The sequence below is a fragment of the Nannospalax galili genome, unplaced genomic scaffold (genome assembly GCF_000622305.1).
Source record: "Nannospalax galili isolate Female #2095 unplaced genomic scaffold, S.galili_v1.0 scaffold5176, whole genome shotgun sequence".
Lineage (NCBI taxonomy): Eukaryota > Metazoa > Chordata > Mammalia > Rodentia > Spalacidae > Nannospalax > Nannospalax galili.
In genome coordinates this window covers 72,860-90,039 of record NW_008337667.1, presented here as the reverse complement: position 1 = coordinate 90,039, position 17,180 = coordinate 72,860, and the positions used below count along the sequence as shown (strand labels likewise).

General features: G+C 36.2%; 1 pseudogene; it reads left to right on the top strand.

The window, feature by feature from the left end:
- Positions 1-12,259: 12,259 nt before the first annotated feature.
- LOC103733811 lies at positions 12,260-12,804 on the top strand (annotated as a pseudogene).
- The last annotated feature ends 4,376 nt before the right edge of the window (positions 12,805-17,180 follow it).

The window sequence follows — 17,180 nt, the reverse complement described above, 5'->3', positions numbered from 1 at the left end:
TCAGAGTATAAGGGCTCTAGTGGGAGGAGGGAGGCTATGGGAGGGTGCTACTTGGGAAGTGGGTCTATAAAAAATATTCTTCAAAGCATAAAAATTTGCTCCTTAATAACTAGTAGATGTGAAAAACATTACCATTGAAATCTACCTGATGACTCTATATGCATGCTCAGATGCTAAGGAGCTCAGAAAGTAACCGATTGTGACTAGTAATAATCAGATATGTAGCAATTAGAAACACATATGCATCTTAATGTTAGTTGTATTAAAAATGAATTTTTTTCTGTATGAAACTGTGTATTTTAATAATGAAATGGAGATTTTTTACAAAGTTTAAAACCTGATTTAATTTTATGTCTTATAGGGTTTAAATGGAGTACAATATTGTATAACTGTAATAATTCAACTGTATACCTAATAATTTACAGCCAATTTTGAAAGAGAAGCATCTTAGCTCTGGAAATTGTTATTGAATATGTCAATGCTGGAGTAATGAAATGCCTGTTATCATTTGGTTATGAAATAAAAAATTAAAAAATAATAATTAGTGGATGTGAAAAGCATTACCATTGAAATCTGATGACTTTATATCCATGCTCAGATGCCAAGGAGCTCAGACATTAACTGACTCTCACTAGTAATAATCAGACATAAAGAGGTTAGAAACGCATGTATAAACATCTTAATGTCAATTGCATTGAAAATTATTTTTCTGTATGAAACTGTGGATTTTAATAATGAAATGGAGATCTGTTTTAAAGGTTAAAACGTCATTTAATTTTATGTCTTATGGGGTTTATACTGAGTAAAATATTGTATAACTGTAACAATTCAACTGAAAACCTAAAAATTTACAGCCAATTTTGAAAAAGATGCATCTTAACTCAGAAAATTTTTATTGACTATGTCAATGATGTTGTAATGAAATGCTTCTTCTAAGTATATGGTTATTAAATAAATAATAAGCTGAAATATGGCAAAATTGAAGAGAAGGCTCAGTGGTTAAGAGCACTGGTTGCTCTTGCAGAGGGCTTGAGTTAGTAGAGGTGATAAACATTACCAATGAAATCTATCCGATGACTTTATAGACATACACAGGCGCCAAAGATCCAAGTGCAACCGACTATGACAAGTAATAATCAGATATATACAGATTAGTGATGCATGTGCCAACATCTCAGTGTTGGTAGCAAAAACAATGAGTCTTTCTGCAAGGAACAATATATTCTAAAATGAAATGGAGATCTTTTTTAAAGGTTAAAACAACTCATTCAATTTTATTCCTTACAGCGCTTATACTGAGTTCAATATTGTATAACTGTATTAACTCAACCGTGAACCTAGAAACTTGCACCTGCCTATGAAAGAGATGTACTCTTGCTCTGGAGTGTTTTACTGAATTTGTTAAAGCTGTAGTGAAATGCTTCTTCTAATCTTGTAGTTATTAAAAATTAAAAAAAATAATGATAATCCTTCAAAGCATAAAAATTTGCTCCTTAATAATTAGATGTGAAAAACATAACCATTGAAATCTACCTGATTATATCCATGCTCAGATGCCAAGGAGCTCAGAAAGTAACTGACTGTGACTAGTAATAATCAGATATACAGAGATTAGAAATGCATGTGCAAATATCTTAGTGTTAATTGCATTAAAATGAATTTCTCTGTATGAAACTGTGTATTTTAATAATGAAATGGAGATCTTTTTTAAAGGTTAAAACCTCATTTAATTTAATGTCTTATAGGGTTTATACTGAGTACAAGATTATATAACTGTAACAATTCAACTGTAAACCTGAAAATTTACAGCCAATTTTGAAAGAGAAGCATCTTAGCTCAGGAAATTTTTATTGAATATGTCAATGCTGTTGTAATGAAATGCTTCTTTTAAGTATGTGGTTATTAAATAATTTTTTAAAGTTAAAAAAATATTGCTAATTCAACAACAACAAAAATACATTATTTTGCATAAAAGTGAAAAATATGGTTAATTTTCAAAATGATCCTTATAAAAGGGGCCTCTCCTTGAAAAGTTATTACTTTCTTTCTTTTCATCAACTTGGAATTTTGTCTTTGCCCCTCCACTTTTGCTGTTTTCAACATTCAATATTTTGTTTTGCTTGTACTAATCCATCTAGACAGTTCTCTGTGGCAGATGTCACATGGCTCTTGAATTTCTAAAATCTTGGTGTCTCCATTTCTGTTCTTTCAAAGTAGCTATATAGTCTCATAGTATCCTCAATCCTTCTTTAGTAGAATACTTGGTTTTGGCCAAGTACAAATATGTACACTGTTATTGGAGTTTTCTCTCAGAGAAAATATCACTTTGAGTGCAGCATCAGCAGGTATCAGATAAGTTGTTCATTAATAAGCCTGTCCAAGTGTGATATTCTCAGTATTTGTGCTTAATTTTCAGGAATGAGTACAATATAAGACACAAAAGTAAATAATAACTACATCTATTATCAGGCATTTTAAAGCTTTCATTGATGCAAAAACTCCATGATGAATGGCAGGGGGCAGCAGAAGTAAAATTAGAGTTTTAATGATAAATATAAGTGATTAGATCAATCCTTCATATAAAACTGCTCATTTCTATTTTTTTGTTATAGTCTCGGAGCCACAAATGCCCCAAACAGATAAACAGACAGGTGAGTCTGGAGAAAGATTTAATACAGCCAGGCTATACTCTTTCTTAAAGGGTCCAAGTGCAGCCTGAGACTAAGCACTCTGGTTCTTTATAATAAACTTGTTGCTGGTCAAGCAAGCAGAATACAGAAGCCTATCATTGAACATTAATCTTGAGCAAACATTATCAAGGAAATACATAAGAAAACACTTTTCCACCCAAACCCTCACCTGGGTGGAACTAGCTTCCTCCTCTTTCATAAACTGACATTACCAATCTTACCATTATTCTGCTTTGTCTTTACTGGTCACAAAATTCCCTCTCAGGGAGTTTTGTTGTATAGCAATTGTGTCTTAGGAACCTCTAAATGTTGTAGGATACTTTTTGTACAGAGAAACTATGACCAGGAGTGAAAACGTTAGGCTCCCAAGAATACAAGTGGAGAGTCCCCTTAATAATTTCTATTCAATTAATCAACAATTACTATTTTTCAGAAGCAAGCCAAGCATAGCCTACAGAAGCCATAAATCAGCAGTTAACAGGAGCAATCTAGGACTCTCTGACCTATTTCCAAGACAACTAAGATCCAACTTGCATGTGTTCCAATATCCTGGCCAACTGCATGATAATTTCAGAGACTAGAATCAGCCTACACTTTCAGCATTCTATTAGTTTTCTTAGTCCTTTAAGTATTTTGTGCTGTGTAAATTGTGATTATTTCATGATTATCAGTGAAAATTTTCAATTTTTGAACAATTGGTTTGAGGAAGACACCAGGAAGTGAAAAGACTTCCTGTGGTCAAGGATTGGTATAATCAATATTTTTAAAATGTCCATCTTTCCAAAAGTAATCTATAGATTAAATGATATACCAATAAAAATTTCATGGCATTCTGCACAGAACTAGGAAATACTATCCTAAAATTTATATGGAATCACATAAAACCTCCATATACCTAAAACAAAAAAGCAGTGTTGGAGTGATTCCCATACCAGATCTCTAAGGGTATTATAGAGCTATAGTCAAAAACAGCATAGTTCTAGCACAGAACAGACATGTAGAGAGTACAACATAACAGAAGACTCCAAAATGAGTGCATGCATTTTCAGTCACCTGATATTTGACAAAGGTACCAGGAACACGATTTAGAGAAAAAACCACATCTATATCAATTGGTTCTGGTAAAAGTGTATGTCCATGTAGAAGAATGACATTAGACCCTTATCTTATTCCCTGCACAAAAGTCGTATCATAATGGATCAAAGACCTCAGTTAGCCGAGCTGAACTGAAACTGAAACTGTTAGATGGAAACACCGGCAGTGCCCTCAATATTTAGGTATAAGAAAGTACTTTAGATAGTGGACATCAGTTAATTGTTGACTTTAATCTACAAGAGGGACCTCATTAAACTAAAAACATTCTCTGCAGCAAAAGGAGCAACAAAAGAAATGATGAAGAAGCCATAAAGTGGAAAAAAAACTTCACCATCTATACATCCAACAATTGATTGATATTCGGGATATGCAAAGAATTAAAAAAAAACAAAGAAACAAGAAATCAAATGACACAGAAAAAAGATGGGCTAAGCACTTTAACAGAGAGTTCTCAAAGGAAGATCTACAAATGTCTAAAAAACATGATAAAAAATTTTCAATATCTTAGTAATTAGGCAACCACAATTCAAAAACTTTTTAAGATTTCATCTTACCCTAGCCAGACTGGCTAAAATCAAGAGAACAAAAGATGTTGTCTTTCCTCCATTATGTTTTCTTGGTACCTTTGTCAAATATTATGGGGCTGAATTGCATGCATTCATGTTTTGGTCTTTTATTTTATTCCCTTGATCTAGATTTCTGTTTTTATGACAGTACCATTCTATTTTAAAGGTAATCGCCCCCATCATCGCTATTTTTGTCCATGGTTACTTTGGGTATCCAGAGTCTTTTGTGTTTCCACATGAAGTTCAGGATTTAAAAAAAAATTTTCTGTGAAAAATATGATGGGGATTGTGAATAACATTGCATTGAATCTATATATTGATACTGGTAAGATGGTTATTTTCACAATATTAATTCTACCAATCCATGAGCACAATATGTCCATCCATCTCCTGGTGTCTTCCTTTATGTCCTTTTCTAAAAATTTAAATTTTGCATTTTAGAGATTTTGATGTCTTTTATTAGGTCTTTCCTAAATTTTTTGAGGCTATTTTGAATGCGAAAGTTTCCTTGAATGCTTTTTTCAATGACTTGTTATTGGCATATATAAATGCTACTTATTTTCATAAGCTGATATTATAACCTGATACTTTGTTGAAAGTATTAATTATTTCTAGCGATTCTCTGTTGGAAATTTGCAGCCTCTTGTGTATACTAGCATACCATCTGCAAATAGTATAACCTCTCTTTCAAATTAATGCTCCTTTAATTTTTTTTCTTATTGCTCTATCAACAGTTTCAAGCACTATCTTGAAAAGGACTGGAGATAGCTGACAGCCTTGTCTGGTTCCTGGTTTTAATGGTAATGCTTCCAGGTTTAATTTTTTTTTCATTTACAATGACATTGGCTGTAGACATTTTTGCATATAACTTAGAGATTTGTTGAAGTATGTTCCCTCTAGTCCAGGTCACTCTAAGGCATTTAATATAAATGCATGTTGGAGTTTTTCAGAGGAATTCTCTGTATGTATTGAGATGACCATGTGGTTTTTTTCTTTTAGTCCATTTATATGCTTATTACATTTATTCATTTATGGATGTTTATCCATCCCTTAATCTCTGGAAAGACTGACTTGATCATGGTGGATGATCTTTCTGTTGTGTGTCTGTATGTGTTTTGCAAATATTTTTGAAAATTGTATGCCTATGTTCATTATGGGCATATAGGTTTTTTTTGGTTGTGTCTTTGAAGGACTTTAGGTGTTCTCCCTCTCATTTTTTTTCCTTCCTTATTATTTTATTTTATGTGTTTGAGTGTATTGCCTGCATGTACGTGTACCCGTGTTATGCTATGCGTGTGTGTGGACATCAGAAGAGGCTGTCAGTCACCTGGAAATGGAGTTAGGATGGTTGCTTGCCACCATGTGGGTGCTGGGACTCAAACCCAGGTCCTCTGCTACAGTACCCAGTGCTCTTAACCACTAAGTCTTTCCCCAGCCCTCTCCCTTTCTGTCTACATTAATTTTTTTTAATTTTCAGAAGAAATTTTCATTATAGCTTTACATACTCAATAACAATTTTCAGAGCAAAGATACATCTCTTTCAAAAGTAGCTATAAAATGTTTAGATTCATATAATTTTGGCTGTCTGAAGGAATTCTGCTGTGAATCTGTCTGTACCTGAGCTTTTTGAGTCAGAAAGTTCTTGTATTACTTTATCAGTTTCCTTATTTGTGTTTAAACTGTTGCTTTCTTGTTGGTTTAACTTTGGTTATTTCCATGAATTTAGAAATACATCTATTTCATTTAGATTTTCAATTTTATTGAGCATAGGTTTTTTGAAGTATCCCCTTTTAATATGTATTTTTGATGGCTGTTGTGATTTTTCTACTTTCATCTCTGATTTTATTAATTTCAATTTGTTCCTGCTCAGGGTGCTGTCAAATAGCACCTGAGAAACCTAAATCCTACCACGCCCATTTCCCTGCTTTGGGACCATCTCCCATTTCTTCCACTGCTCAACAACTCAAGAATTTTCTGCCACTTAGTATAACCAGCCCATCCTGTTTCCAGAGCATTCCTTAGCCATTGGTCCTGTTCTGCTGAGGCCACCAAAGCATATCAAACTAGTTGAGAAAGACAGCCAGATCTTTTTGTTCCAGGTCACCATTCCCCTGCTTTGAGACCAGCCCTAGGTTTGGCCCCAGGATTCATACCTTCTTTTCTTAGCTAGTTAGAACTGGCCTAAATAAAACATTACCTCAAATTGGGCCCAGGCTCCTTTGTACTCCTGGAGAGCTCCTAACCAGCCTGCCTGGATCATCCTGTCCTCCAATAAAATATCAAAAGAGAGAAACTGGAGCTCAGACCAAATAACTATTCATACCAGATCAGAAAGCAGCCAAGATGCATTAACAGTATAAACAGAATCAAGCTTCTATGCCACAAGACAGGCTTTGGTTTCATATTAGACACACAAGCAACAACAACAACAAAATTCACATGCCTAGACTTCAATGAAAAATTACAGATAATAAATAGTAAAATCATATCTCCCCACCAAACCTCATCAGGCCTATAACATTCTCTCTACAATGAGAATTACCTAGAGGAACCCCAGGACACAGAATTTAAAGTAACAATCATAAAATTGATCAAATAATTCAATGAATTTAAAGAACACAAAAACAACTCAAAGAACTCAAAGAAGATAGGGATAAAGTCTTGACTGAATTTCAAGAAAATAAAAATATATGAACGAAGAGATGACAGGATTTTAAAAGTGAATTCATGAAATAAACAGCAATATTGAGGTAAAAACAGGCTGAAATGAAGATGGACTTGAAAAACTCAATAAGCCCATTTGATACAATAGGAAAAAGCCTTCCCAAAAGAATAAATGAAGTGCAAAACAGAATAGTAAGCCTAGATGATAAAGTTGAAGAATTAGACAACTCAAACAAATAATATGGAAAATTAAAAAAAAAAAACAGGAATTGAATATGCAGGAAATGTGGGAATCCAAAAAAAAAGACCAAAATTATCATCATAGACTTATAAAATGGAAAAGTGTCTCTTCCTTAAAGAAGAAAGGCTGGCTAGACACCAGTTGATAAACTTGCATTAGGAGACCTCTGGACCTCTGGGTATACAAAATGACTCGATAAGTCTTAACATATGTGTCAGAATGCATGAAATTTGATTAGAGTACCCTGGAGTTGTGTAGATGGATCAGGGGTTATGAAGATGATTAAGATGCTTTGTATGAAGTGTACAAACATTCAATAAAATATACATTGAAACAAAAAAGAGAAAGATCCCAGAATTAATGGACCAGATCTTCAACATGATTACAACAAATTTTCTGTTTTTAAAGTAAGCCATCGTTATAGAGATACAAGAAGCACAAAGGTCACCAAATAGGTAGGAAGAGAAAATGAACTCCCATGACATATGTTAAAAATATTAAGTGAACAGAAGAGAGATTACTGAAAGATACAAGAGTAAAACCACTCACATATAAAGTAAAACCAACCAGAATTACAGCTACGTTTTCAATGAAAACTATAAATGTCAGAAGAGTTAGGAGCAAAATATTCCAACTTGCAAATGATCATAGATGTGAACTCAGTACTTTATCAAGCAAAATTTCTATGATAGATGAAAGGGAAAGAAAAAAATCATACATGACATGAATAGGGTGAAAGAATTCAGGTCCACAAACCACTCTACAGAGAATACCCAAATGAAACGAAAAACTGAAGAATGTAATGACCATACTCAAGAAGCTACACACACAGAAAAATTTACATATAATTATGGAAATACAAAATAGGATGAAGAACAGAAACTGAAATTAAAATTTCAGTAGCCAATACACGTTTCAATAATAGCTTTATATATGGCCTCAACTCCTCAGTCAAAAGGAACAGACTAGTTGAATAGTTTAAGAAACAAAATCCAAGTCTGTGGCCATAGTTGAGTAATTTTGCATGTCTCTTTAACTACCTAGGTCAACCACTTGAAGGGAAGTTTCTTCTGTCTGGAACTGATTTTGTTATACAGCCTTCAGCTATACCCATGGACTCATGTAGAGATATTATATGTGTAATTTTCCAGTTGGTTTTTGAAATATTTTATTTCTCTCCGGCTTTTCACAATGGCTAAGAATTACTTATCTCTCTCCTCTCTATCTCTGTCTAACCCTCCCTCCTCCCTCTTCAGTTAAAGTACTCCCATTTTCCCCATTTTACTCTTGATACTGTTTTGACTCATGATAATACTTGTTTCCTATGGTACCCCCATCCTCTCTTGAGCTCCGTCTTTTCCATCCAAAATCCTTTGTATAACCCTCCTTCTCTCCTCACATATAAATACTTGAATTTTATCCACTTCTCCTTTGGTAACACCTATATCCCACTGCTCCTCTCTTTCAGGCTTTTTCTTCCCCTTTACCTCCCTGATTTCATTCCATCTTCCTGGCTCCTGCATTTACATCAGGATATATATTCACATATATGTATTTGGTTCTAGGATCCACAGATGAGGAGAATATATGTTGTTTACTTTTCTGAATCTGTATTATTTCACTTAGTATAACTGTAGTTCCATCCAGTTCCAAAGGGGAGGACTTCATTATGTAAAGGTACCACATTTTCTTAATTCACTCTTCAGTTGTGGGACACTTGGGTTGCTTCCACATCTTTGCTATTGTAAAAGGGTGGCTACAAACATGGATGTATGAATATTTTTGCAATAGAATGAGTCCTTGGATACATGCCAAGGAGTGGTATAATCAGATCATCAACTTGAATCCTTTCAAGTTGTTGGTCAAGTTAGTCCAATGGAACCCTAGAATTACACAATCTATTGTCACAGTCCTAGATTGCCTCCTAGATCTTGGAGGAAAGACCTTAATGCTGATGATAGGACTTATATTGTATACAGGATTTGGAAAATGGAGCTGGAAATGATCTGGAAGCCACCTCCCTGGAGGCTAGCTCTCGTATTTTTGGAGAACACTATACAGGATGCAGAGGAAACATAAATTAATGGTCCCAGACCAGATTTAAGGCTAATAACCACAACAATGACTGGCACAGAAAGCTATAGTGGGACGGTACTGGCAGTTTTATCTTGGGGGTTAATCAACAACAACCTAATTGGACTTAAAGCCAAATGAATGGTAGGAAACTCATGTGTGGTACTGTAAATATGGTTAAATACAATGGCTGGAGAAGTTGTAGATCTAAGTAAAAACCCCAAAGCTGCCACATCCCTAAATAAATGTAATATCTTACTAGGTACTAAATATAGATCCTTGTATTTACAGACAATTATGCCAGTCACCATTCATCAAAGAAGTTTCATTTGCAACATTTGGGGATTATTACAGAGTTCCACAAATGATCACATACAGATATTGTCTGTGCAATGACCAACCCTAAGTAACATATCTACAATGAAACCCCTACACCAAATGCTCATGGAACATACCAGAACAAGGAGTAGAGAAAATAGTAATGCATCTCTCAACTCTAATGTATGAGGTTCCCTCATGGAACACAGGACCATGAACTCCAAAGGACACAAATGGTCAAAGCATAGAGAATAAGAGTGCAGATTGTGAGTTTTTGAACAGGATTCCTATATTAAATTTTACCCACACAGTTTCAGGATCCATTGTAGAAGAGGTGGTAAAAATAGTGTAATAACCAGAGAGGAGGTGCATGACCATATGGAAATAGAGACTTTCAGGCTTCTGGGCCCTTGATCATATGAAACAACAGCAATGGTGTCAGCATACACAAGATGCATGCTAACTCAAGCAGACAAAACCCAGCATAGAATTGTGGGTAATGGGCAGCAGTCCCCAATCTTAGCCAAAGAACTGTTGACAGCTGATTACTGGTGGATGAGGAAGAGCTGATCTTAACGGGAAAGACTCTAGATAGGCTGACTAGACCTCAGTGGGGCTGCTATGTGAGGGGGGCAATGAGGAAGTGGGCATGAAGATAACTAAGATGCTCTGTATGAAATACACAACAATTCAATAAAAATATATAAAAAAGAAACAAAATGGATCTCTTTGTTGTCTACAGAACTTCACCTCACCTTCAAGAGTAAGCACTAACTTAGGCTGAAATGACAGAAAAAATATGCTATGCCAATCACACGAAGAATCAAGTAGGAATTTCTATTTTATCTGGCAAAATGTACTTCAAATTTAAATTAAGCAGAAGAGATAAAGAATGTTACTTCATTTTGATCAAGGGAACAATTGACCAAGTACACATCACAATCATTTACATACATGCACCAAACTCTGGTGCACCCAGTTTCATACAAAGAATACTATTGGACTTCAAGACACAGAATAACCCCAACTCAGTAATAGTAGGTGACTTCAGGACTACACTGTTTCCAATAGACAGGTCAACTGGATGAAGACTAAACAAACATCTCAATTAAATGATATCATAAATCAAGTGGAACTAACAGTTATCTACTGCATAGCTACTCAAGTACCTAAGAACACACATTATAATCATTAGCCCATGTAAGTTTCTGTAAAATTGACTACATACTGGACACAAAACAAACCTTAACACATACCAAAAATTGAGATAATTCAATGCATTCTCTCGATGTGCAGTGCAATAAAGTTTAAAATCAAGAGCAAAATAAGCTCTAGTAACTACATGAAATCATGAAGATTAAACAACAGACTCAATGATGAATGAGTCAAAGAAGTCATTAATGAAAAAATAAAACTGTAACTGGAAATAAATGAAACTGATAACACAATCCAACAAATCTCTGGGACACAATACAATTGTTCCTAAGATAGAAGTTTGTACTTTAAATGCCTACATTAAAAAAAAATCAACATTTCCCAAATAAAAAAACTTAGTGGCACAACTCAAGAATCTGGAAAGGCAAGAACAAACAAACCTAACCCAGCAGATGAGAAGAAGTAACAAAAATCAGAGCAGGAATTAATGAAATAGAAACTAAGAAAATAATGCAAAGGATCAATGAATCTGAGAGTCCCCTCTTTGAAAAGATAAGGAAGACAGACAGAATTTTAGCCCAGCTAACCAAATGAAAGAAAGAGAAAATCCAAATCAACAAAAACAGAGATGAAAGTGAAAATATCACAACAAACACCAACAGGATCCAGAATATTATAAGGGAATACTTTACAAACTTACACTCTAATAAATGTGAAAATTTCAGAGATGGACCAATTTCTAAATTCATGGAAACTATTAAAGTTAAAACCAGAAGAGATAACCAGTTTAAACAAGCTGATAATAAATAATCAGAAAGCCCTGGGAGGTCTGTAGCTGTGGTTGTTGCCTACCCTGCTGCTCCAGCTTTGCAGTGCCCTGGCCTTCTCTCTCCGGGTGCACAGTTCCCAGATTTCCCCAGGCCATGTAGGTGTCTGCAGCTGGCACCAGCTGAGGCCCTGGCCCATTCAGTGCTTGGGATGAAGGAGGTGCTACTTGGCACATGCCACTGCAGGCCTGCCCTGATGGGGCAGGATCCTGCTCAGCACAGTGGCCCTGCCACAGTCACATGGGCCCTGGCCGCCTACCAGCACTACATCCTGGCTAAGGTGGAAACATTTGCAACCAGAAATAAGAAGCTTTGCAAGCACCTTAAACAAGTAGTTACAGTTTATGTAAACCAGTTTGATTTGTCCAGAAGAGTTGCCAGGCTCACATACCTAAAGAATATGAGGAGGCAGGACTGGAGAGATGGCTCAGCGGTTAAGAACACTGGTTCTTGCAGAAGACCCAGGTTCGAATCCCCGCATTCATACGACAGGTAACAACTGTCCATAACTCCAGTCCCAGGGGATTTGACAGCCCCTTATGACTTCCATGGGCATTGTACTTACCTACATGCAGGCAATACGTGCATACACATAAAATAAAAAAAAATTAAAATTAAAAAAAAAAGCATATGAGGAGGCTTGTTTTGGAGCTGTATGTCCATAATAACTGCCATCCTTTCAAACCTACTGTGGTGGTCAGGGTCGGTCTTCGAATGCAGATCTTGATATCAGTTGCCCTCTGCAATTTCAGCGCAGGGGCAACATGTTGAGAAGCCGGTTTTTCTGTGCAGGAGCATTTAGCTGTTTGTGGGATCCTGTGGTTTTCTGACCTCACTGTGTTGGATTTCACTTGGATTCTGCCTGTCTACATTGAAGTCCTCAATTTATGGTGGAGATTTGTGCTTTACAAAAAATTGGAATGTCTTGATTTCAAATGTGTTACAAAATGTGTCTGCGCCGTAACAGTGTTGATGATTCCAGTTGCTGCAACAGTACCTTCATCACTTGGTCTCTCCGCTGTGCTCTGGCCTATGGTTCTGACACAGAACCAGCTGCGGCGGTCTCCTGGATTTCAACGCTGTACCTGATCCCACGGACCAAATAAGACTCAGATACAACATATAAGGACCTCTTTACTGCCTTTTATACCAAGTTCATTTCAAGAAAACAATGACGGTCATCTTTCCTTAAGTAGTGGTTATTTAGTTCATGTTTGGCTGAAGAAGGGAACTTGGGAGAATCTGTGCTGCTGGCTCTGAAGATGGAGATGAGAGTCACATAAGGCAACAAATGCAGATAGAGGAGCTGGATGAAGAGGATGAGGGCAGTTACTAGGACCTAAGGAGGAGGCTCAGCTGCTGGCCTGCAAGACAGTTGTTCAGTCTGTGACTTCAAGGATTCCAGTGCTATCAACAACCTGAAGAGACTGCAGATGCAAAGGCAGCCAACTCATGGTTTCTGTATCTTTCTAAACATTTTAGGTCTGAAACTAACTCTGTGTAGACTAGGCTGTCCTGGAAGTCAAAGAGATCCACCCACTTCTGCCTCACGAGTACTAGGATGAAAGGTGCACACTACAATGCTCAGCTGCCTGTACTTTTGGCTTCCTGAAATTGAGATAAAAATGGATAATTTAATTGGTAGTGAGGGGGCCACACACTATATAAGGAACTATGGAAATTAAGGGTAAGAAGGAGTTCAAGAAAGGTGAGACTATAGCAGACAGAAATTATCAAAGGAGAAATGGGGAAAATGGGGACCCTTTAAATTGTGAAGGTAGGGAGGGAGGATAGACAGGGAGAGAAAGAGGACAGATAAATAGTGCCTATCTAGTATAAAAAAAAAACCAGAGGGAACAGTATCAGTCCAAAAACCTACTGAAAAACTATACATACAGTATCTCGACATGATTCCATGGGTATAGCCAAAGGCTACATTACAGGAAACAGTGACAGACAGGAGAAACCTTCCTTTGAATTGTTGACCAGGGTAGTCCAAGAGACTGCCAAAATCACACAGGCTATTGCCACAGTCCTTGATTACCTCCTAGAACTTGATGGTAAGACCACTGAAGTTTAGCTCTTCTCCTTCTTGAGGATACTAGTCAAGCTGCTAAGAAAATTGATCAATGGTCCAACCCAGCCCTAAAGCCTAGTGACCAGAATGACCAGCACAGCAAAATATCGCTATTGGTGCAGTAGTGGCAGTGTTATCTGGAGGGCAATCCGCAGCTATCTTATGGGACTTAAAGTCCTCTCAGTGGGAGTGAACTCATGTGTGTAGCCCAAAACACATAGTTGGGGAGGTCATAGATCTTACAGAAAACTCCAAGACTGTCACATCCCTAGACAAATATAATATGGATCCTTAAATCTATGGACAAGTATTCCTGTCACTGCCCATCAAAAACCTTCTTTTATAAGAGACAGAGATAGTTATAGAGTCCCACCACTGGTCACACACAGAGATTGTCTGGGAATTGCCCAAACCTAAGTGGCACCTCTAGGATGCAACATCTACACTTAAGGCTCATGGAACATAGAACAAGGGATAGAAGGATCACTAATGAATCTTTTAATTCTCATCAATGAATCTCCCTCATGCAATAGAGGGCCAGAAAGGCCAAAGGTCACAGATAATCAAAGGGCAGAGAATAAGAGCCTACAGAGTATGGGGCTTCAGACAGGACTCATTAATCCACCTGCCCCGGGCTCAGAAATCATTGCAGAAGTGGTGGAAAGATTGTAAGAACCACAGAGGAGGTGCACGACCACACAGAAATAATCCTACAGGCTCCTGGGACTCTTCTGATGTGAACCTACAGCAATGATGTCAGCATGCACAAGATCCATGCAAAATTAAGCAGAGAAAAACTGAGCACAGAACTGTGAAATGAACAGCAGGCCCCAATCTTAGTCAAAGAAGTACTGGAAGCTGATTATTGTCGGTTGAGAATGAGTTGTCTTCTTAAAGGGGGGGACTCTAGATACTGACTAGTTCCCAGGGAATGAACTTGTAATGAGGGACTCTGGGGGCACTAGCTTTACATGATAGGCCTAGCACAAATGACAGAAATTATGAACTCCAATGTGCAGGGGGTGTGGGAGGATGCTGAAGGGGAAGAGGTATCAAGATGATATTCTATATGAAATACACAAAAATTCAATAATTTTAATATGAAAATAAATATGTAAATAAAGTAATCAAAAGAGCACTACAAAGCCTACCTAATAAAAACAGCCAGACCCAGATGAATTCACAGCAGACTATTACCAGATGTACTAAGAAGATGTATAGCCAACACTACTTAAATTATTCAAAAGGATAACAAATAGAGAACTCCCAAACTTCTTCTATGACACTAGTATTACTAGAATACTAAAACTAAGTAAAGACACCCACACAAAAAGAAAATTATAGGTTAATAGACCTAATGAAATTAGATGCAAAAATTACTAACAAAACATTCACTAACTACATACAGTCAACTATCCAAAAGATCATCCATCCTGATCAAGTAGACTTTATTCCAGAAATGCAAAGGTATTTCAATATGTATAAATTAATAAACATAATGTCATATAGATGAACTTAAGGGGAAAATCATATTATTGTCTCAATAGACACAGACAAGTCCTTTGACCAAATGCAACATGCATTTTTATAAGTGATTGGACTGGATGGAACACACCTCAACATGAGGCTAAAATCAAGAAACCCACAATGAATATCATTCTAAATGGAGAACACTTAAAGCATTCCCATTAAAATAAGGAACAGCTAAGGCTGTCTGCTATCTCTACTCCTTTCAATATACTGCTTGAAACTCTTATCTAGAGGAAAAGACAAAGGGGAATTAAAGCGGTGCTAATTTGAAAAGAAACATTTACATTCTCCTTATTTGATGTTGGAATGGTAAATTTTACATAAACGATATCAAAATTGTACCAGAAAACTTGGAGAAAACATTATTACTTTCAGCAAAGAAGAGTTTCCTACAAAACCCACACTAAATATCATTTGGGAGATAAATCATACTCTGTAAACTAATATACATATATTTGGTAGTACATTACATTGAGTGGGGGCAGTGATGGGAGGTACAGATAGGGGTGGTGTCTAAATACCATCAAACTATACTGTATGAAAATATCAAAAGTTCAATTAGAATAAAATTCAATTAAAAATTTATTTTAGGGGTTTTCAGTGAAACAGGATCTCTCTTTATCCTGATCCAGGCCCAATTCCTGGGCTGTCCCATTGAAGTGGAGGATGAAACAGTGATTCAGGTTAAGGTAATTTCTTCTGACCTTGCTGGTTTGCATCATGATAAACTGTAGAATGCAACACTAGATTTTAATGAGTTTCCCAACAAAGAGCTAGTACAGTCTGTTAATTCACCCTAGATGAGAAATTTTATTTTTAGCATTTGGACATTGATGTATGGGCTAAGGACACATATTATGAAGAAACATTCTGTCAAGTTTATGTATCTGAATGGAGTACTTGTAATGATGTAATGATGGCTGTAACGATGGCTCTTTTTTTCCTATTTTTCTTTTTTGCCAGTCATCGGGGACCCTATATGGTCAAACTGATGAGCACCCCTTGGATATTTCCAACATGAAAGATGCAAAGATGATGAAGGGCTGGCGAAAAAGTCTTATATCTGTTGACAGGATTCCAGATGTGAATATATTTTGGGCCCATGGCATCATTCATCCAACAACAACTCTTCATCCCCACATATTCAACATTCACTTCATGACACAAGCTCTTTCTTAGGGTTATATTAATTTTATAACCTAGGAAATGGAATTACTGCTTAAATAATCTTACGTAAAAGCTATTAGTTAGGAGAAACAAAGCAATTTTTCATTGTTTTTCTTATCTGTCTTTTTCTTTCCCCCCTTCCCTTATTTTCCTTTTTAGAACTGGTTCTTATTTGGCTCATGTTGACTTGGAAATAATTAGGTAGCCTAGCAACCTTTTTAGTGCAAGAATTTTAAGCATGTGCGCTCTGCCTGGTTTATGCAATGCTAAGCTAATTTAAATATTCAGTTTTTTTTTAATAATGCTTCATGAAAAATCCTGTCGTTAGAACATTGTATGGGTATTGCTTTAATACTTAAAGTTCCATTTCATAGCAGATCTATATTCAGTCATCTAAATGATATATTTGTATTCATCAATATATAAGAATTAATAAAAATTAAGTGACAAGATATCTCACAAGATTAGAGAATTATATATTGTCTTATATTGAGTATCCTAGACATAAGGTTTCCATTGCTGTCAGAGTATTGAGATCATGCAAAAAATCCTATCAAGGAAGAAGAAAGGCAAGAGATGAGATGAAGATGGAGAAAATGGCTTGTTAGCATGTGAGCGAGAAAGTGAATCATTAGAGCTGAAGCCTGTAATGAAGCACAAAGAAAATGCTCATGTGTTATTCCAGCTCTGGGGAAGGAGCTTGTTTCTCTTTTCCACAATCCTGTCACCCTCTGCTTATACCTGGCCTTATTTCAGGGGACTTTTTTCATATGAATT